Source organism: Eubalaena glacialis, chromosome 8 (assembly GCF_028564815.1).
Source record: "Eubalaena glacialis isolate mEubGla1 chromosome 8, mEubGla1.1.hap2.+ XY, whole genome shotgun sequence".
Classification (NCBI taxonomy): domain Eukaryota; kingdom Metazoa; phylum Chordata; class Mammalia; order Artiodactyla; family Balaenidae; genus Eubalaena; species Eubalaena glacialis.
This window is the reverse complement of record NC_083723.1, coordinates 101,577,391-101,600,382: the sequence shown is the minus strand read 5'-3', so window position 1 is coordinate 101,600,382 and position 22,992 is coordinate 101,577,391.

The window sequence follows — 22,992 nt, the reverse complement described above, 5'->3', positions numbered from 1 at the left end:
CTCTTCACCTCTCTTTGTATCCGTGACTTTTGTCATTTAAATTGGCCTTCCCTCTCACTACATTTGGAATGCATTTCCCTTTTCTTTGACTTGGAGCTCAGCTACGTGATTTTTCTGGCCAATGATATTTTACAGTAGAGGAGGCAGAGACTTGAAATTGCTCACTTGGGTGGGCTTGATACCTAGTACTTCTGCCATCACCGTTAGAAGAACATGCCCTGACTAGCCAACTGGTCCCAAGATGAGTCTGACAAACATGAGCAGAGCCATTCCAGCTGACCTGAAGATCTGTGAGAATAAATGACTGTTGTTTAAGGCATTAAGTTTCAGGATGGTTAGTTTGCAGCATTATTGTGACACTAACTAACCAAAATGGGACTGGATGCTGCTTTAACAAAAAACTAATATATGTAGCATCCGCTTGGGACCAGATAGCAGAAGGTGAGAAAAATGTTGAGTCTTGAAAAATGGCAAGGAACTAATACAAGACACTGAAAAAATGATGACCTATGTTATGCAGTGGCAACACTGTCGCTACTATTACATGGAAGATGTAAAATATAACTAATGAATTTATAGTCTAAGGAAAGATGTTTTCTAGGCAGGACATTCAAAGCTTCAGCTGATCGCTTTTGCTTCATGAAGTAAGACACTTCAAAGCAAGGATAAATTCAGAAAAGAACTGCCCAGTTTGTAAACAGACTTTAAAAGGATATAAGGAGGCCAGAACTTGCTAGGTTGAAAAATAAAACTCTTTCTCATCTACACATGTCCAGAGAGTTAAAGATTCTCAAAATATGATACAGACTGGGGGTGGGGTGATTAAATCAAGACTTTGGCCATTTGATTAAGCTTGGTAGTAAAAACCAAATCATAGATGAAGTAGTCATGCCCTATGTGAAGAGCTCTGAAAAAATTAAGGTTGCATCTAGTAGATCCTTCCAGCTGAATAAAAAGCAACTAGAAAGCTTAAGGACTTGGTCCCATAGAAACATAATAGACCCAAAATATCCATAATTAAGTCTAAAGAAAGAAAGAAATGTCTTTGAAAGAACTATAAGGTAAGCATTTGACAAACAGTTGAGTGAAATCAAATACATAATCAACAAGCTTTTTAAGAGATCTCTATTAGCAAAAGTGTCACCATACTTGGCTAAAAAAAGACAGATACTGTTTGAGATTTTAAAAAAATCTCTTAGTCCTCAACTTTCTACAGGCAGGAAACAGGACAATAAAACTACTCATCTGCTCCCCCAAAAGGCATATGTTTTTTCCCAAGGCATACTTTTTAATGCCTTCCTCAGAAAAAGCCAGGAAGAATAGTGGAAAAGGAAAGGTATCCCAGAGGGTACAGGCAAGAGCCAAGGAGAACAACTGATGGGAAGCCATTCTCAGACAGCAAAATAGGTTAATTAAGGAGTATTTTCTGTCTCTAAATAGGGAGAGATGCTAGCACTTTACCAGTGGAATTTCAGAATTGCCTTGGACTAGTGACTACTATATACCTCCTTTCTCCCATTATCTGAGAGCATTTATTATGTTGTCCTGACCATGGTTCAATGTTGCCTATAAATGGGGAGGATAATTTGACCTTTTTGGTTTACTGGTCTCTAGATCAGGAGGAGTAGCATCTTGATCTCATCTTAAGCCACATGTTGTGCATTGTGAGATTTTGGGGATCCCAAGATATGAGTGTAGTTTGCAGGTGAAGTGTTGTGAATAACTGTGGCCAAAGAACGGAATGTGGAAGATCTTTTTATTGGCCCTTCCCTGGATCCATGCCCTTTGTCATGGAATTTTGAAGTTCTTCTGGTGGCAGAGTGGGTTCTCCTCCTTTTGACATAGGACTAAGCCATACTTGCTTTGGCCAGTGAGATACTAATAGATCTGACGCAGATGATTGTGATTTTAAGTTGCTGAGTTTAGGGGTGATTTGTTATGCAGTTCTATAGTGACACTAGCTTTCCAACACATAGACTAAAGAAGAATCATATGATCATTCCAGTGACTGAAGGAAAAATATTTGATTAAATTCAACATCAATTCATGATTTAAAAAAAAAAAACAAAAACTTATAGCAACTAAAAGAGAATTTCCTTATTTTAATAAAGGATCCCCCAACCCTCCAAAAAGAACTGCACCAAATATACTTAATGGTATATGTTGAAAGCATTCTTTCTAAGATAAGAAATGAGACAGGGACATTTTTCCCATTTCTATTCAAACTGTAGTGAAGAAAAAAGATATAAAAATGAAGGAGAAAAAATTAAAAGAAAACTGTTATTATTTACACACAAACATACACACATTATGTATGTAGAGAATACCAAAGGATATGCAGATAAATTATTAGAATTAAAAGTTAATGTCTAAAAATCAACTGTGTTTCTCTATAGTAGCCACAAAGTATATTACTTTTGCAATAAAAAATAAAAAATAAAACTTCAGGATTTATTCATTCAACAAACACTGTATATTGTTAGAATATTTATCATTAACAATGATGCTTATTAAAGGAGAAGCCTTATACAAAACTAAGATGCTTCTTGGGTTTGGTTTCTTTAACCACTGGAATTTATTTAGTGCATGCTTGAACAGGGTTTTTTGTTTTGTTTAGTTTGGGGTTTGGATTTTTAAATGATTAGTTCAGAACTCTTCCGGTATAACAGGTCTCTTGGGGATGAACAGTCTGATAGAAAATTGTGAAGATATTCATTCAATTTCCTTGTCCCATGCTCACTGTGAATAGTTCTGAATTTGCCATTATTTATTATTTTCAGCACTCAAAAATCAACATCAGTGCTCGGTTCAAGATGGTGACGAAAGAGGATCCTGAACTCACCTCCTCCCACAGACTCATCAAATCTACAGCTACATGGGGAACAACTTCCTCTGAAAAAAACCTAAAAACTGTCCGAGTCACTCCCACACATCTGGTAGAGGAGAGAAGCCCACGGAAGCCGGTGGAAGAGGCGGGGCCACCACCTCGCCAGACATCCCAACCCCATGTCAGAGGGAACTCAAAACCCAGAGCTTCTCCTTAAGGAGCAAAGGATTTGAACTCCACACCAGGCACTCCCAACTTTTAAGGCCTGTCCCCGAGAGGTGAGCCCCTCAACCCTCTAGCTTTGAAAAGCAACAGGGTTCACGCCCCCGAGACCCACAAGGTTATAAGCACCTGAGAAACAGCTCTTAAAGGGCTCGCGCGCTCGGACTCACCAGCTCCGGGGCCCAGGGAGGAAGCGGCAGGTCCGGCGAGGCCCGTTCTTTGTGGGACAGGCCCACTGGCTGGTCTTGGCGCATCAGCCTGAGGGGCAGGGGTCTAACCTGACAAACATTTGGGGGCCTGCGTACTCTCCGGGATGGAGATGGCCGGGAGCCATCTTTTTTCTCCTTTTTTTCCTCCCCGGTGGGCGTCGTCCTCCTGCTCTCCCTATGCCCGGCTGCAGCTCAGTGCTGTCTCCCAGGTGGAAGCTCATACACTCGTCGGGTGCCCTGGTTTTGCAGCTGCCGCCCAGGGGACACCTCTGTATCACGGGGCTCTGCTGGCCACGGGGCTTATGCTTGGGGGGGGGTCCCTCAGGACTGCGTATATTTGCATATTTTCAAAGCCGCTGCCCGAGGGTCTGGCTTCCAATCTGCCTGAATCTCGGTGCTGCCTAAGTTCCTCACTTTGGAACAGTGACGTCTTGGAAAGCCTTCAACTACTGGGAGCCACTAGAAATAAAATAGGCCACTTGGACAGTCACAAAGGTTTGAGGGACAACCAAGAGGCAGGGCAGGGTTGAACGATGACGCTCATCTCCTACCCAAGGCGTCTCCTTTAAGACTGGGAGAGAGGGCTGCTTATCTAATGCATAGACACCAGCACAGAGTCGAGCAAAGTGAAGAAATCGAAGACTATGTTCCAAACAAAAGAAAAGATAGGACCTCAGAAAAATCAATGTCATGTTCAGCCGCATCATAAAAAAGGCCTTGTCAAATAGAATGTAGTATTTGCTCTTCCTTCTTCTATAAAATTGTTTTATTGTGGTCTTGTTCCTTTTTTTTTTTTTTAAAGCCTCCTCTATGTCTTCAAGTGTTTCTAGGTCAATCTAAGTCCTTATAAACCTTAGACATGCTGTAAAGACAGGGATAAGCAGGGAACTAGATGTTGAGACAGAGGGGAAAAAGAGAATGAACAATTCTAGTTTACTGCTCACCTCTTTCGGGACGGAAACCTAACTCAGCCTGCACTTACGGAAAACACCTCACTGCCAAGGAAACTTAACTTACACCAATCACAATCCTCCAGCTCCCCTCCAGCTAGCTCAGCTTACCCTGAAAGACAGGACTGTTAGCCTTTTAAGAAAATCCCTGATCTTCTGGCCACTCGTGCCCTGCTTCTGCATTGCCTCTTCCAACGCTCTATAAAACTTGATTTTGCCTAAAATCCCAGGGGAAGAATTCTCCACTGTGTGTGGGGGGACTATTCTCCCCCCAGTCCATGGATTGTTTTCCTGAATAAAGGACATCCAACCCTTTACTGAATTGTTTTATTTTTGTTGTTTGCCAATAACAAATGAGGCTATGCTTTTACTTCCTCTGTTCTATACTAGTGACTAGAATGAAAAAAGGTCTTCAAAGATAGAAAATGTGCCTTTTACTTAGTGACTATCTTGTACAGCATTTAATAAAATGCTTATTTACTGAATATTTAGATTTCTACCTACTGTCAATCAGTCCTTCATCATTTTCTCTCTTTCATTTTTGGTTGTTTTCTGCTTTAGAACCAATCTTTAGAATTTTATTTCTAACAGGTTTTGGTCAGGAAGAAGTGAAAGCCCACCTGCAATGTTGATATCTCTCTTCCTTCAACTACTGTCTTTTAAGAAGAGGCCATTCAAAGATTGAAGAATGTTGTTTCTAGGTGCTCTTATATTTCAAGGAAAATTAAATTTGATGGTCTTCAAAAGTGTTCTGGCAGGAGCTAGCCCAAAATATTAGTGGTTCAATGCTTAGTTTCTTATCTAGGGGCATCTTCCCCATGAGCTTAGGTGGCTGAGGAAGGGAAACTTGACCCACTTCTGAATACCAAGAGTGTGTGCATTTGTGTTTGTAACATCCAGGATCTGTTGAAAGGGTGAGTCAGATCAATAACAAATTTTACAGTTATGGACATTCGCAGGCACAAACAGTACTTGCCTGTGTTCAGTTTTGGTTTTAGTTTGTATTTTTTATTTCCATTTCAAAAGAGATTGACCGGGACTTCCCTGGTGACACAGTGGTTAAGAATCTGCCTCCCAGTGCAGGGGACACGGGTTCAATCCCTGGTCCAGGAAGATTCCACATGCTGCGGAGCAACTAAACCCATGCGCCACAACTACTGAAGCCTGTGCGCTGAGAGCCCATGCTCACAACAAGAGAAGACACCGCAATGAGAAGCCCATGCACCACAACGAAGAATAGTCCCCGCTCGCCGCAACTAGAGAAAGCCAGCGCGCAGCAATGAAGACCCAACGCAGCCAAAATAAAATAAAATAAAATAAATTTTTTTAATACATAAAAAATACATTAAAAAAAAAAAATCAGAAGAGACTGACCACTCTTAAAAGGCAACAGAGATGAAACCCTGTCTGTGCTGGTGATTAACCCTACGTTCAAACTTCCAGTATGTACAGACACAAATCGATGCAATGTTCTCATTAATTACACAAAAATGGGAATATGGGGAACAAATGGCTTTCTGAAAGGCATGTTAAATCAAATTATCTGATTTTAGCAGTATCTGTACAGCTAAAGAGCTCTCCTCCCTACCCCCTGCCCTCATAAAAGAAACCTGTGGGATTTAAAGGCCAAGAAAATAATAATAATAAAGGGCATTCAAAAGGGGCAGCAGAGATTGTATGTTTCCAATTATCTTTCTCATTATTAAGGACTGTTCCTTTCATATTACTTTGCATCAGCTTTTAGTGAGCTGAGCTGAAAAGCAGTTTCACCTTGCTCTGGGAAAATAAGAATCTGAGTCCCCAGCTGGAGAAAAGGAAATGCGTACCAGCCATCATTACCTAAGCACACCTCTAGTTTCGGATCTGCCTAAAAATGTGCATAGCAGGAAAACAAAAGAATCTATTCTTTGTGCCGGTCTGAAACCAGGAAGTGATGAATCCCACTGCAGAGAACTTGTTTCTACTTGGTTCCAAACCCAGTGTTCAGATGAAAGCGCCTTGGAGAGGTAGAGTAAGGCCTTGCTTTGTTAAGCAAATGGTCGGCTTACCTCCAAAGCTTTAAGCAGCAAGTCTTGTTCTTTCTATTCTGTTCTGAACCAGTTTCAAGAGCAAAAGGATGTTTGTTGTTTCAGGACTGGATGCTATGAAGGACTTTGGAAACCAAGTAGTCTCTGGTACATGCTCTTGCATACCGATGTCTCCAAAACTCATCTGGCTTTCACTGATAATTTAAGGTTTCATGTCCTAAAATAGTTGAGTATGTTTATCTCTTGCTATAGCACATTTTAAGGAAGCAAAGTGACTTAACATTTTTAAAACTTAAAAATTATGAGAAAAAATAAAATAAATTGAAAATAAGACTCTAGATATAAAAAAAAAAAGAATAACTTTCCTTTTTTCTCTACTTTGGAAATGAAGACAGCCTAAAAGAAAAAGATTGAGATCAATGGGAAGGAAGAGAGTGGAAAGTGTGGGAGAGCTTTACAAAATCCAGATAATGAGGTTGTACCTACATGAAAGAAATAAATATTAAACCATGCAATAAAAATTTTGAAACATTTCCACATTATTCCTCTTTACCCTCCTCCTGCATATCAGACCTGATACACCAGGGTTTCCTGTGACTATGAGTAATTTAATCAGGACAAGACCACAGGGAAATGAGGCCCAAGAGTTTTCTAAAGCCTGTCATTGTTCACCAGCATGTACAAATTAACCAAATTTCTATCCGAAATAACCTCAACAACCATTTTATATACATGTTTTTCCCATTCTAAACTCTAATATTTTCAGCAACTTAATTCACTAGTGCATTGACAATGAATCTCTCTTTCACCAAAATTTAGCCAGGCTCCTCTGAGTCCACCCCGCCCCAACTTTAGCCTGCACAGCTCAGATTTAGCAAAGAATCCCGCTAAACCAGTTTACAGAGAATCCCTGCCTTTGATATCTAATCAAGTTCCTCTTCCCTCTCACCCTTGACACCTAACAAAGTTAGTAACTTTCCATCCACTCCCTCACCTTACCCATTGGCTACACATTCCCACTTGTCCTTATTGTATTCAGGGTTGAGTTCAAACTCTCTCCCCTGTTGCAATAGTCTTGGGTAAAATCTTCCTTGCCATTTTAACACGTGTGCAGTGCAATTTTGTTCTTTAACGGCATCTAGCCCAAGATAAAGATGTGGTTAATGTTGGGGCTCTGCAATAATCTGATTGGGTTCAGATCCAACTACAGCATTTGTATGGGACATGATATTTCTCTTGCCAGGTTTTAATTTTCTCACCCATTAAATAGGAATAATTAATAAAGTCTACATCATACAGTAATGACAGGACTAAGCAAGAGGATCCTTATAAAGTTGCCCCTGTGTCTGACCCAAAGTTGGCCTTTGCTTCTTTAGAAAGGAACTGGATCAAGGGTCAATAAGCTTCTCTTTTAATATCCTGATAAATACTTGACAAACCAAACTACCTTCAGAAGGCATTGAACATTATTAGTCTTTCCCAATATCCAGGGCTTTTCCAGGGAAGAGGAGGATGACCTACCAACAACCAGAGGACCAAACACATGAGCTGCTTGGTGCTCTTGCTCTAGCATGTGATGTTGGATTGAAAGTCATCAGTCTCAAACTCCGCCCCAGCAGTAACAAGCCCTCAATCTTGCTTCTCAGAAACTTCCTTGAGTTTTTAGCATTGTAATATTTTATCTTTATTTTTAAATTATGTCTTCACTGCATTTATACCCTTAATAAATAATAAATTCAAATTATGTCCCCTTCTCTTTTCAGCAGAGTGGACTAAGGGAAAGGAGAGATGCTAGAGGACTTCCAGGACAAGTAAGATGGCTGGAAGAACGAAGAGGTGTGATTCAACCTGAAAATAAATAAATGGGAAGGAGGGGTGAGGACTAGACAGAAAAAGGTAACATTAGGTTTCATTTTAGGATTGAAGCCTAGCATGATTTTCTACTTCCTCTTCCACTGAGAAGTCTCTGGGTCAGATTCTTCAGAATTATGTAAAAACAATTAAAACATCAATTCCTTCTCAAAAAAGAAGAAAGGGGGCAAGAAGTTCTTAATTGACTGGTACTTGGTACTCTCTTCTCACTCTCTGGGCTTGGTTAAGGGCTTAAAACTTCCTCCCTCCTGGGTGCTTTCATGGTTCACTGGAGACTCCCCTCACCTGTTGACTAAGATGGCCTTAAGTGATCCCCTCAGTTTGACTTAACTTTAAACCTTCTTCCTGACTATTGTCCCCTAACTTCCCTTTACTTAGAGCATTTACTTTAGAAAATTTGCAATTGTAAATTCTTTCTCTGTACCTTTGAAATGTAAATTTTCTCTCAGAAATGTAAACATCTGGAAAGACAGTCCCCCTCTCCCTCTCGGTCTCTGAGAGAGTAGAGGCCTAACTTGATAAGCACTGATTGACAAACTCAAATGGCCTAGTCACATTGACCAATCTCCCCTAACATCCTACAATACCCTTTCCACTAGCTCACCCCAGAGCTTAAAAACTCTCCTGTTTTTTTGTTTCAGTGAAATTGAATTCAATTGACCCCTACAACAATAAATAGTCTTCCTTGCCATTTTAACAGCACCTAATATGTGTGTGTGTGTGTGTGTGTGTGTGTTTAATTCTGTGAATATCTCAGTTGCAATTTCTTAAGGCAGAACTCTATTCTGTCTCTTACCTTATGGCTCCTTCATCAGCCCTTAGGAATCCCAGGAGTACAGATTTGCTGATCTAGAGACAACATTATGTGGGATATGGGTTCCCAGAGCAATGCATTAGTTCTGAAATGAAGGTCTGGAGTGGCTTGTACTGACCTTGTATCATCTCTATCTCAAAAAGTCCAGCTGGGGAACTTTCACATTTGGAATTTTTGGTCTTCTACCTTCTGCCTTGCAATTCTTTAGCTTTTATAGAGCCTCTTACTTTGTGTGGGCTGATACAGCAGTACTAAGGCTATCCCTTTAAACTGGTTACACAATCAGAGGCTGTCCAAGTGAAGAAGCTCACATGGAATGAGGATCCATTTTTTCCCCCATCTGATATCCATGCTCTAAAAAGTCCTGTTTAGGTGGTTCTAAAATCACCCCACTTGTCAGAATCTCCCTTCATCATTGCTCAGGTAGACCAACTTGGATTGCAAGGAGCCAGTTTAGTACCACAGGTTTGCAATCTGAAGAAATTCTAAGATAGCCAATGAAATGAATCCAAGCAGGAGTTCTTTACACAGAACTAAAGACTAAAGACAGAGTACAAGTAGAAATGCCTGGTCCGAAGGGCAGGAGAAAGTGAGGTCATACATTAAAGACAGTGTTTAAAGTCTAAAACACCCAGACATGAAATAGTTAAAGCAGTTACACTTGAGGCCCAAAGGAGGAGAGAAGGAAAAATAACAAGGATATTAACCTTTAAGACTACTGCATGTATATAGAGGGCTAAGTGTGCATCTACGATAAATAAAACCACCATTTGTTAAGTTTCCAATGCTCACCTATAATTATAACTACAGTTGACCCTTGAACAATGTGAAGGTTAGGGGCACCCACCCTTGTGCAGCTGAAAATCAGCATATAACTTTTGACTCTCCCAAAACTTAACTGCTACTACTAACAGCTTACTGTTGACCAGAAGCCTTACCAATAACCTAAACAGTTGATTAACACATATTTTGTATGTTATATGTATTATACACTGTGTTCTTACAATAAATTAAGCTAGAGAAAAGAAAATGTTATAAAGAAAATCATAAGGAAGAGAAAATACATTTACAGTACTGAACTGTATTTATCAATACCATAAATTTATGCCATCTGTTTCCAAGATGAATCGTCTGTACCTATATCAATATTGTCTTATATGATACAAAACACTGTAGATGTTATATGTATTACTAACACTAGACATCAAAATGAAAAGGTAATGTGAAAAAGAAATTCATATTTATTTACAGGTACTACATTTATGGAAAAAAATCTGCGTGTAAGTGGACCCACACAGTTCAAACCCATGTTGTTCGAAGGTCAACTGTACATCTATAATTACAGGAAGAAGCAGAAGAAAGAATCCGCTATTGGTTGCTAGTTGTAGTGCACTGTGTCTGCAAATCTGCGTTGCAGAAGTCAAAACAGAGCTAATAAATTCTAGTTATAGGCAAAGCCATTCAGAACAACTTTATACCTGATAATCCAAAGAAATCCCACATAACTGCATATTATGGCTTCCAAATATCATGCCAGATGAAAATGAAAATCCTGTGTTTGACAGTTTTTTTTAAAGGTGTTCTCTCAGCAAAGGTACCTACGTTTTCTTTTTTTCTAAGTGGTTTACAGTGACCAAGTAATCGCATCAATTTGGCAATCAACTGTTAAAATCAACAACTTTGACACTTGTGTAAGGTTGAAATCAATGTTTGTCAGAGCTAAATTGGCTTATTTTAGCTGCAATATTTTTTGAATTGGGACCATTTGAACAACTATGTTCAATTGAAACCAGCCTTTGAAAGAGCCTAAGTAGAGTTGTTCAAACCATAATTTAAATGTTTTATAAAATATTACTTTCTGTCCTAAAGGAAACTCCCACTTTTGAAACATTTATTATGCCACATAATTCACTGATATTTACCTGGATACTTTTAGAAGACAAAAACTTTTTTTCCAAAATTAAACAAGTCTCTCAAATTTTTTCTGAACATGTTTATCTTTTGTTCTCAACTTGTTAACTGAATGTGTTTCAAAAATTCACTTTTTTAGTTTTTTTATTTGAAGGTAAGTACTTGAAACTGCGATGTTATACCTTCTATATTATATCATTTAGAATTAAAAGAATATTTTAAAATTGAACCCTTTTAAATTTTAGCACATTTTAATAAATTTTAAGAAGGAATGTATTAAAGAGATTTTTCATGTCATACAGCTCACTTTAATCGATATTTTATTAATTATTTTTAGATTTTATTTCTTCAATTTGAAATAATCTTATACTTACAAAAAATAGTTGCAGAAATACTACATCTACAATATGCCCTTCATCCAATTTCTCAAAAGTTAGCATCTTATATAACCATTCTACAATTATCAAAATCAGGAGTATGTTTTTCTCCATCCATTTACTTTTAATTTATATGTGTCATTATATTTAAAGTGGGTTTCTTGTAGACAACATATATTTGGGTCTTGTTTTTTATTCCCTCTCACAATCTCTTTTAATTGTTGCATCTAGTCCACTGATGTTCAAAGTGATTATTGATATAGTTGGATTAATATCTACTGTATTTGTTACTATTTTCTGTTTGTTGCACTTGTTCTTTGTTCCTATTTTTATCTTTCATTCTTTTTCTGCCTTTTGTGGTTTTAAGTGAGTATTTTATATCACTCAATTTTCTCACCTTTCTTTGCGTATCAGCTATACTTCAATTTTAATTTTTTTAGTAGTTTCTCTAGAGTTTGCATCATACATTTATGATTACTCAAAGTCCACTTTAAATAACACTATACCACTTCATGGGCAATGTGAGTACCTTATAACAGTAAAGTAATCCTAATTTTTCTCTCTAGTCCCTTGTATCATTGTTGTCATTTATTTCACTTATATATAAGCATATATAAGTGGATATAGATGTATATACATATGTACATAATTGAATACATTGTTGCTATTATTATTTTGAACAAACTGTTACTTGTTAAATCAACAAAAATAAGAAAAATAGAAATTTTTATTTTACCCTCAATTATTCCTTCTTTGATGCTCTTCCTTTCTTTATGTAGATCCAAGTTTTTTACCAGTTTCATTTTATTTCTCTCTAAAGATTTTCTTTTTTTCTTTAATTTTTTAAAATTGCGGTATAGTTGTTTTACAATGTTGTGTTAGTGTCTACTGTAGAGCGAAGTGAAGTCTTTTTTTTTTAATTGAAGTGTAGTTGTTAAGATTTTCTTGGGAATTCCCTGGCAGTCCAGTGGTTAGAGCTCCACTCTTTCACTGCTGAAGGCACGGGTTCAATCCCTGGTTGGGGAACTAAGATCCTAAAATCCATGCAAAAAAAAAAAAAAAAAAAAAGTTTTCTTTTAAGATTTCTTGCAAGGCAAGTCTACTAGCGACAAATTCCCCCAATTTTTGTTTGTCCAAAAGTCTTTACTTTTCCTTCATTTTTGAAGGATAATTTTGCAGGGTACAGAATTCTATGTTGGTGGATTTTTTTCTGTCAATACTCTACTATTTCACTATACTCTCTTCTTGTGTGCAGTTTCTAAGAAGAAATCAGGTATAAGTCTTATCTTCATTTCTCTATAGGGAAGGGGTTTTTCACTCTGGCTTCTCTCAAGATTATTTCTTTATCTTTGATTTTCTCTAGTTTGAATATGATATGCCTAGCTGCAGATTTTTGCATTTATCTTGCTTGGTGGTCTCTGAGCTTCCTGGATCTGTGGTTTGATGTGTGACATTAAAATGGAGAAATTCTCAGTCATTCTGTTTCAAATATTTTTTCTGTTCCTTTCTCTCTTTCTTTTCTTTCTGGTATTCCCATTACATGAACATTACACTTTGGGTAGTTGTCCCACAGTCCTTGAATATTCTGTTCTATCTCTTTTCAATCTTTGTTTTCTTTGCTTTTCAGTTTTGGAGATTCCTATGGAGATATCCTCAAGCTCAGAGAGTCTTTCCTCAGCCATGTCCAGTCTACCAATAAGTTCATCATAGACCCATCATAGACCTTTTTTTTTAAATCTCTCTTCAATGTTTTAGCTTTTTTTTTTTTTTTTGGTTCTTTCTTAGGATTTCCATTTCTCTGCTCAAACTGCCCATCTTTTCTTATACTGTATCCACTAGAGCCCTTAGCATATCAGTCATAATTGTTTTAATTCTCCATCTGATAATTCCAACGTCCCTGCCATAACTGGTTCTGATCCCTGCCATGACTGGTTCTCACCAAATTATATTTTTGTGCCTTTTGGTATGCCTTGTAATTTTTTTTTTTTTGAAGCCGGACATAAAGCACCGATAAAAAGAATTGCTATAAATAGGTTTTTAGGAATGAGGTGGTAAAGTGTGCAGGAAGGAGAAGCATCCTATCATTAGGTCTCAGCCTTTTTGTAAGCCTGTGCCTCTGGACTGTGAACTTCACAAGTGCTTCTCAGGGTTTCTTTCTCCTCCCTTAGGTGGGAACAGATGGCTAGAGTGGACCAGCATTGGGTATTTCTCTTCCCCAGGTCAGTTAGGCTCTGATAATACTGCAGTAGGCTCTGGTTAACTAGTTTCTCCTGAGGGCAGGCCTTATTAAGAAAACTGAGTCTCATGAATTTCTGTTCAGTAAGCAGCGAGTCCTTGCACTCACCCGACTGCCTCTTCAATTTTGGGAGCAGCTGTTTCCCTTGTGTCCTCACTTCTAAGGATTCAAAAAGAGTTGTTGATTTTTCAGTCTGTTCAGCTTTTTACTCCTTAGAACATAGGGGCAACTTCCAAGTTCCTTACATGCAAAACCCTCAACAGTCTTTTGATTCGTTAATAGTTTGCTTTGCATGCAAATTATTTTTATGTAGTCAAATGTATCAATTTATTTATTGTCTGTAAATTTTAAATATAGGTTAAAGCCTTTCCATACAATGAAGTTAAAGAGGAATCTACCTATGTTCTCCTCTATTACATGTATGGTTTTTTTCTTTTTTCATTTATATCCCTGTTCCATTTATTCTTATGTACAGTATGTTTAGGTTATTATAGGAGTTTATTCTTGTATATAGTATGAGGTATGTATCTAATTTTATTTTTTCTCCAAATTGTTACCCAGTTGTCTCAAGACCACTTACTATAAAGCTCATTTTTCCTATAGTGATTTGAGATACCACTTTTATATTATACTAAATTTCCATATGTGCTGTGTCTATTTTGGGATTTTTTTTTCCCCGTGTTCTATTGCTCTAGCCTGTTTGCCTATTCATGAGCCAGTATCATACTGATTTAATTATAGTGATTTCATGGTGTGTTTTTATGTCTGGTAAAGCTAGTCGCTCTCATAGTTTTACCTTTTCAGTGTTTTCCTGGCTATTCATTAAATTTTTTATATGAACTTTAGAATCAATTTGTCTAGTTCAATTAAAAAAATGTTTGCTGGTATTTTTATTGAATTGCATTAAAATTTTAAATTAACTTAGGGAGAACTGACAGCTTTATGATGCTGAGTAATCCTACCCAAAAACGGGAATTTTTGTGTGTGTGTGTCCAAGTCTACTTCTGTGTCTTTCAAGAGAAATTCATTCATACATACAAAGCCATTTAAGTGTATGTTCATTTAACAAATCAAAGACAGCAACTAAACTTGTTCACAAGTCCAGTCCAGATCCCTCATTGGTATATCCTGAGACCCAGGGTCCAGTAGAAATCCATGGATGGACTTCAATACCATAATGAATCCCTAAAATTATATACAAAACTCTGTGTGTGGGTGTGGGTGTGGGTGTATGTGTATGAATGTGTGTATAGCTTAAATTGGATTTTTATTTTATCTTGTTTTCTCTGAGAGACCAGTATAGTTTTCCTCTGCATTCTCATTCAGGTAAAAACTTTCTAGAATGTGAGATTCCCCAACAATAGCAATCTTACATGTTTACAGGAAAGAAACACATACATAACATGACTATTTTCTTATGCTTCCAAGTCCAATGAACCAAACAGCAAACAATTTGTCTCCACCCAGAATCGAGCCAAGCAATCTGATAGAAGGGCATATAGGAATGATCCTATTACTCAAAAAACTTGCAGACTTATCTGCAACAAAACACTAAAATCAAGTCGATAACCGTAAAGTCCCATGAAATCTAATTCAACAAAAAGTTCAATAACAAAGAGGCAGGCAGATATCAGAGCACTCTGTCTGCACAGAAATGCCTCAAACTTAGTCTTTTCCATCTGGAAAGAAGAGAGAAGAGATTCCAGATAACATGATGTAGGTTATAAAAACATGATTGTGTTATTTCTTACTCCCAATATTTCCTACTTTAATTTCCCTTAACAGAATGGAAGGTTTGGAATGGAAGGCGAAGAAAAATATTTTTTTTCTTTTCTTTCTTTTTTTTTTTTTTAATATTTATTTATCTGGCTGCACAGGGTCTTAGTTACGGCATGCAGGATCTTCGTTAATACGTGCGGGATCTTCTTTGTGGCCTGCAGAATATTTAGTTGTGGCATGTGGACTCTTAGTTGCATGTGGAATCTAGCTCCCTGACGAGGGATCGAACCGGGGCCCCCTGCACTGGGAGTGCAGAGTCTTAGCCGCTGAACCACCAGGGAAGTACCATTTTCTTTTTTTTTTAACAGAGCAATTATCTTCATTTGATTAAATTTTCCAAAAGCAATGACAACTTGAGTTTGTCCATATCCCTGCCACTTGACCCTCTATTCTTCTGTATTTTTTTCCCAGATTTATGCCTCATATCTTCTACTTTCTCTTTCTTCTTTTATGTTCTTATTTTTCCATTTGCATCTTTTCCCCTCCAGGATTATGCCTACACCTTCATCAGCGTTAAGAACATTGTTTATCCTCTTTAAAGGTTTTTAGCTTTAATAGTCTTTTCGATTATCTAGATCAGTGATTCTTAGTCTTCTTTGTGCAATAGAATGGCCTGGAGCACTTTTAACAAATACTGAGAGCTCTGTCCCACCTTCAGAGATTCTGTTTAGTTGGCCTGGGTGGGTGGGACCCATCCACTGCTATAATTTAAAAATTCTCCCCAGTGAACCTAGTATGCAACTGTGGTTGAAAATAGTGACCCGGAACTACCATCCATCAACAAACTAGTTCTATGCAAGGACCTGTAAGTTAACTTTTCCTAAGACTATGAAAGCTCTCTTAGCCTGTATCTTTCTCCAGTTGAACATGCAATTACTTTTCCCCCTTACTCTGTAGTTCTGTTTGGCAATCACAGAATTTTAGAACTGTGGTATCCATAGACATTATCTAGCTCCATTTCATCATTCCAAAGAGAAGTAATCTAAAGGCCAGAGAGAGAGAAGACCTTACCCATGATCACACATCTTATAAGTGGAGTGCCAGGACTCCACTATGTAACTGCCTCTGAAATAGTTTCTCCTCTTTATTGTTTCAGATAACCCTAGATATATGTTCAGTTGTTAGCTCTCTCTCCCCAAATCTCTCATCTTCCCTTCTGCTTTCCAACTTGTATGTTTCCCACCCTATAATAATGAAATTATGACTTTCTGTTTATTGGAATTTTAGAATCAAAGGTGTCGAGCTATATGCTTGCTCTTACCTCATATCACTATTTCTCCCCTATCATAAATTTTGTTCCTTCTAACAATTTCACCCCCAAACCCTACCTTCAGCTGTAAAATAAGAAGACAAAATCATTAGGTAAAATCTTGTTAGCCCAGAGGACTATCGAAAGATGATAAGACATGGAACATCATATTGCTTTGAATTAATTATCTGTATAAGGAAATTGTGAGATTTTTCTCAACATAAAAACCTAAAAGCAAAAATATACCGTGAGCGCCATCTCCTGGAGAGATCATGCTAACTCGCGGGCATGCTATCATTTGCTGCCACATGGAGTATAGTTTTCATTCTTTTTTAATTTATGAGTTAATTCATTTATTGGTGTTTAGTAATAGACTTAAGGTAGCTTCCAAAACATAAAAACAATAGAAAAGTAAAAACTAAATTTAAAAGCATGAGAATCTGGGAAATATAACTTGGAAAGGAAGGTATGGGACAAGGAGGAGAATTAAAAACTGATAGGGCTTCCCTGGTGGCGCCTTGGTTAAGAATCTGCCTGCCAATGCAGGGGACACGGGTTCGCGCCCTGGTCCATGAAGATCCCACATGCCATGGAGCAACTAAGCCCATGTGCCACAACTACTGAAGCCGGTGTTCTGCAATGAGAAGCCACCTCAATGAGGAGCGCGCGCACTGCAATGAAGAGTAGCCCCCGCGCACTGCAATGAAGAGTAGCCCCCGCTCACAGCAACTAGAGAAAGCCCGCGCGCAGCAACGAAGACCCAACGCAGCCAAAAATAAAAATAAATAAATAAATTTAAATGTAAACAAAAAAAACACTGATAAGCAGAGTTCCCACACTGCAGCGTAGAAAGAGCTTTACGTTTTAGTGAAGAGTTTGGAAGGGTTAAATGATGAGTTTATTTTATATGTGTTATGTTCGAGTTGCCTGCAGGACATCCATGAGGAGCTGTCAAGTATGTGTCTGAGTGTTTAAGGCTCATGAGATAGATTTGAAGGTGGTCAGCCTGTGAAGCACGGGGCTGCATGGGATTTCCCAGAAAGAGTGTGGAGAGAAAGAATAAAATAGGGCCCGGCAGAGAACCCTGAGGAATATTAATATTTAAGGGATGGTCAGTTAAAGGTAAGCAGTGTTACGAGTATGGCTTTCGGACCCAAACTATCTGGTTTACCTCCCAGCGCCTGTACTTACTAAGGCTAACATTTAAGTTACACTGAAAAGATATTTTTAAATCGGTTTTGCATATAAATTCATTACATTAAACAGACTTGGAATCTTTTTGTTTATTTATTTATTTTTGGCTGAGTTGGGTCTCCGTTGTTGCGCGCGGGCTTTTCTCTAGTTGTGGTGAGCGGAGGCTACTCTTCATTGCGGTGTGCGGGCTCCTTGTTCTGGTGGCTTCTCTTGTTGTGGAGCACGGGCTCTAGGCGTGCGGGCTTCAGTAGTTGTGGCACGCGAGCTCAGTAGTTGTGGCTCGCAGGCTCAGTAGTTGTGGCTCACAGGCTCAGTAGTTGTGGCACAAGGGCTTAGTTACTCCACGGCATGTGGGATCTTCCTGGACCAGGGCTTGAACCCGTGTCCCCCACATTGGCAGGTGGATTGTTAACTACTGCGCCACCAGGGAAGCCAGTTTTTGTTTATTTTTAAATCTCTAATCGATGATTCCTGAACACGTTGGAACTTCCTTTTCTGACACCTAAAGCTCTAATCTCTGACCTGGGAAGACTCTAGACTAGAAGTGTTTCAAAATTATTATATCTTATTATTTCTGTTTCTAAAGATGGGTGTCAGCTGAGCTAACTGGCTCCCTGTCCTTCTCCACCTGTCTTTCAGGCTGTAAAATCCTGGGTGAGGAAAGGAGCAGAGACCTCAGCAGTTCTTCCCCCTCCACACTTTCCAACAGTCCTTCCTGGTCACTTTCCTGATCTTGAGAAGGAACAGGCAAAGAATTGCCCTGATTTTTCTGGCTACATCTTTTTTTCTTAGAATTATTTAGAATACTCTTCTTTTTGCCTTTTAAAAAATATTTTGGGTGATTATAAATGTTGCCTGTTTCAGCAAAATTCCCATTTCAGTTATTTTCCATTTGAACCAGATGAACTTTTTCACTGAAATGGTCACATTGTCTCATTGAATTTCAGGTCACTTGCAATTTCTTTTCTTAACTCCACAGAGAAAAGAGGACTGAACTCCTGAAAACTCTGCCCTGCTCTCACACACACTCCCTTGGTAGAGCTCAATTTCAGTTACAATCCTCATATATCACTTCTGTTCAGGAATATAGTCAAAAGAAATATCTTCTACAGGGCCAGGAAACTTGGTTAAATGGTTCTGTAACTCTTTAAGACTAATTCCTTTTGCATTTTCCGTGTCAAAGCTCTGTAATAATTTCTAACCAGGTTTAGGTAATGTGTTATACAGTTTCTTAATCTACTGGAACTTTCCATGCCTTTGAATATTTTAATCTATTAGAAAAAATATGTCATTTCTTTCCATTTCTTTCCATCTGTGCCAATAGCATAACCAGCTGCTGGTGTTTCTTCTAGCCTGGGAAACTGTAGCATTTTCCTCTAGCATCTTCCATATGTTCACTTCATGTAGGTTTCTATATCTATTTCAGATCTCTTTTGATTCAATTACATATTTTAATAATGTATTTCATCTCTAAGGTAATATTTGATGTATTTTCTGAATTTTCTTGTTCAATTCAGGGATAATTTTTAATGTGGAATCATATCATATGAGCAGCCAAGGGATTGCATATAAATTCTTAATATCAGTATACTTATTTAATGAAACCAAACAAATAGAAAGAGCAAGCAACTTAATAACCAAAAGATAGGAAAAAGATATTGTACCACTTACTAGTCTATCAACAGGTTCAGTGAAAACAAGAGTTATAAGGTTAAAAGAAAATGTAATATAACACAGTAAAAATGACTTAGCAAGTTTTTTTTTAAAGAATATTGAATTTACATAGAATTTATGTGTGTTAATAGTACTGTGTATATGCATTTTCTAATTACCAAAGGTGGAGGTTTTAAAGATATGTAGCGTGTTTCTGAAAATATATATAAATCATGTTTAATGTCCTCAGATCACTTCTCATCAGTGAAGAGATAGATACAAGTCCAACTGACACAGAGCTACTAGTCAACTTGAAAATACAGAATCAGAGTTGAAAGTAAATTTGATTAATCTTCAGAAAACAACAGTGGGAATGTCCTCAGCGTTACCTCGGGATTTGAAAAAAGTTCCTATTACATAGAGAATATGGTATAAGAATTAGCTAATCTTAGAATCACAGAACATTACCAGTAGAACAGATGGCTTAAGTGATCTGACTCCATTATTTTGTAACTGAGGAAATGGAGGCCTTATCCAGAATAGTGGCTTATTTGAAATCACACAGCTGGTTAAAGCAGAGCCCAGATCCAGCCATAATTCCTGCCTCTCAGATAAGTTTCGCTCCCATTCTGCTAGTACAGCCCCATATGCCAGTTCCCAGCAGCTGGAACTCCTGTGACGAAGGGACTAGGCATTTACCATAACTGTGCCTGAGCAAAATCAGTCTTGTCTGTTTTTTCTTTCTCTCCCAAGCCCTCACCTAAGCTTTCCCCTGCTGTGGTCCAGCTTACTCCTTCCTCACTGAAGCTCACCAGTCCTTTACCTGATCCCCCAGGAGTCCAAAGTGGCCGCTCACAAATCTGACCCATTAACCAGGTCAATGCGCTCAGGAAGAGACCAAAAAAAAATTTCCCACATGCATGTGGTTTCAGTGTGGCCGTCATAGATTAATCCCCAGCCTGTGATCACGGAACCCTGTGGCAAGCAACTGGTGTGAGTTTCAACCTAAGAATATTTTTTAAAATGTTTTGAGACTCCCTTTTATTTTTTCCATTTAGTCTGAAAATAACTGAATTATTTCAATGGTGAAAATGTATATTCTTATGATTTAGATCATACGACCTACTTTATTAAGTAGAAAAAGTTTTTTGAGAAAATGACATTGGTTTTAACCAACAAAATATTAGTATTTGGGCACATTTGAGAAGAATAATACAGCTTTCTAATCTTTCATGCAGAAATTAGATCACTGGCCATGTCATTGTCCCAGCCAGGTGACCATATGCCTATAACATGGCAGAGCTGTTCTCTGGGCACCAAATCCAGGTCTCCAGCTACCACTCTCTAACTTGGATTAATAATTCATTGTATTATCTGAAAAGGTTGCAAAATATACCTAGCCAGCTGAACCATATAGAATCACTCATCCCAAGTCACACACAGTTTTCAATGTTACCTTGTAAAATAAGCCTTTACTCTAATCTGCCGGTAGTAATACCCATTCACTCAATGAGAATGTAAAAAGTATCTACCGAAGGTGACTCGGCTATAGGTTCCATGAAGAAGAAATGGAGGGAAGAGAGGAAACAAGGATGATAAGAAAGGAAATCAATGTTAGATGCCTGCCATGTGCCAAGCATGCTGGGAACATACAATCCTCATGACCATTCTGTAAACCGGTAGTAGTAGTCCCATTGGAGAGCTGAGGAGATTAAGATTTAGGAAAGGTAAGTAAATTGCCAGTATTCATTCATCTAGTTAGAAGGACTCCAAATTCTTCATGAAAATGACCTCCTGAATGGGCAAAGAAACATACCTGAATAAAAGAAAAACTAGAAAATAGCTCCTAGGCAACATATGAGCAGACATTTGATGACTGAATGCACAAGTGCAGAGGACATTTCAAGTAGTAATATTATTCAAAAAGTGTTAGTAAGAATTAGTCAGAATGCTTCATGGAGATGAGGCTTGACATGGCTCCAAAGCTTCTCAAGTTTTTAAATAATGAGTTTCTCTATATTTAAATGATGACCTAATTCCCGAAGCTGAGGAACTGCAGATGGATGTGAAACTTAAAAGTACTCGAGTTTGAACAGGAAAAGATCCAGGCTGGCCAGAGTAAAAGGTTAAAGATAACATCTCACTTTTCTATGAGGAGGGAGGAAGGAAGCAGAGAAGACAGCTTCTTCCTCTTCTAGCAGAAACCTATCCAGATGGTTGATAGATCACATCTGCAACAAGAGACATCTTTTACTTCTTTATTGTGTGATAATTGAAATTCACTCATGCAGATGTATCAGCATTGCCCGCTTTAAAAAGTCACTAGTACTAAAAGTAGGATTTTACTCTTGTCAAACCTTTCTTGGCTCTTAATATCTATCCTCCTTTGTAAAATAAATTACTTTGAAATTCTAGAATTAATGACACTTTTTAAAAAGACTTGCTATCATGAAGTTCACAAATGAGACTCATTAGACATGCAAAACACAAGTCATTTTTACTCTGACCTGTTGTTGAAAGCATTTCACTTTCAGCATCACGAATTTTCAATGATTTATCCTGGTAGAGTGATGGTCAGATGAACAGTGAAGACTCTTTTGGCAACATGACATTTCATTTCTTTCCCTTGACTATGGAAATATTGCTCAGAGTGGAAAGGAGAACACCTTGAGTTTTCACATCTCCAGTTTTCACGTCCATCACTGGGCGGGGGGCGGGGGGGGGGCGGAGCTGGAGTGGGTGGTGTAGATGATTTTTTCCAGATGTGACATTCTGTGGTTCTATAGATCAAGCAACATAAAGACTTAAAAGTATCCTTTAGATTTAGCAAGTAGGCAGTCGGTGGTAACAGTAGAGAGCAATTTCTGTGATGGAATTTGGGACAAGGGTTAGAGCTAGATGAGTAAGGGAGGGTCAAGTTGAGATGAAATGCACTGAGGTGTGAGTTTGGGCAGGAGCGAGTGGAAACAGGGACTAGGCATTTATCTTTAAAACAGCTTGGCCCTGGGGCTTCCCTGGTGGCACAGTGGTTAGGAATCCTCCTGCCAATGCAGGGGACACGGGTTCGAGCCCTGGTCCGGGAAGATCCCACATGCCGCGGAGCAACTAAGCGCATGTGCCACAAATACTGAGCCTGCGCTCTAGAGCCCACGAGCCACAGCTACTGAGCCCATGTGCCACAACTACTGAAGCCCGCGTGCCTAGAGCCCGTGCTCCGCAATGAGAAGTCACCGTAATTAGAAGCCCACTCGCCGCAACTAGAGGAAGCCCGTGTGCGGCAACAAAGACCCAACGCAGCAAAAAATAAAATAAATAACTTTATTAAAAAAAAAATACCTAGGCCCTGAGGAGTGGGAGAGAATGACGATAGATGGATGACAATATCCATTTGGGGGGATCAGGGAGATTGGTTGCCTGCTTGCATTTAACGGTAAGAGAAACATAAGCGCATTTAAATGGTGATGGGAAAGACCTTCTAGAAAGAGACAAGTAGAAAGTATTTAAAAAAAGAAATAAGGGCCCTGAAAAGGTACAGGTAGATTGGTTTCAAAGCATTTAAGTGCAAAGATTCACCTTCAAGAGAAGGAAGTGATAAAACAGTTCAGGAAAATGGTTAAGTCCCCTGAGGAGGAAGGGGGAAAAATAGAGGTTGAAATAGTGAGTCCATGAGAA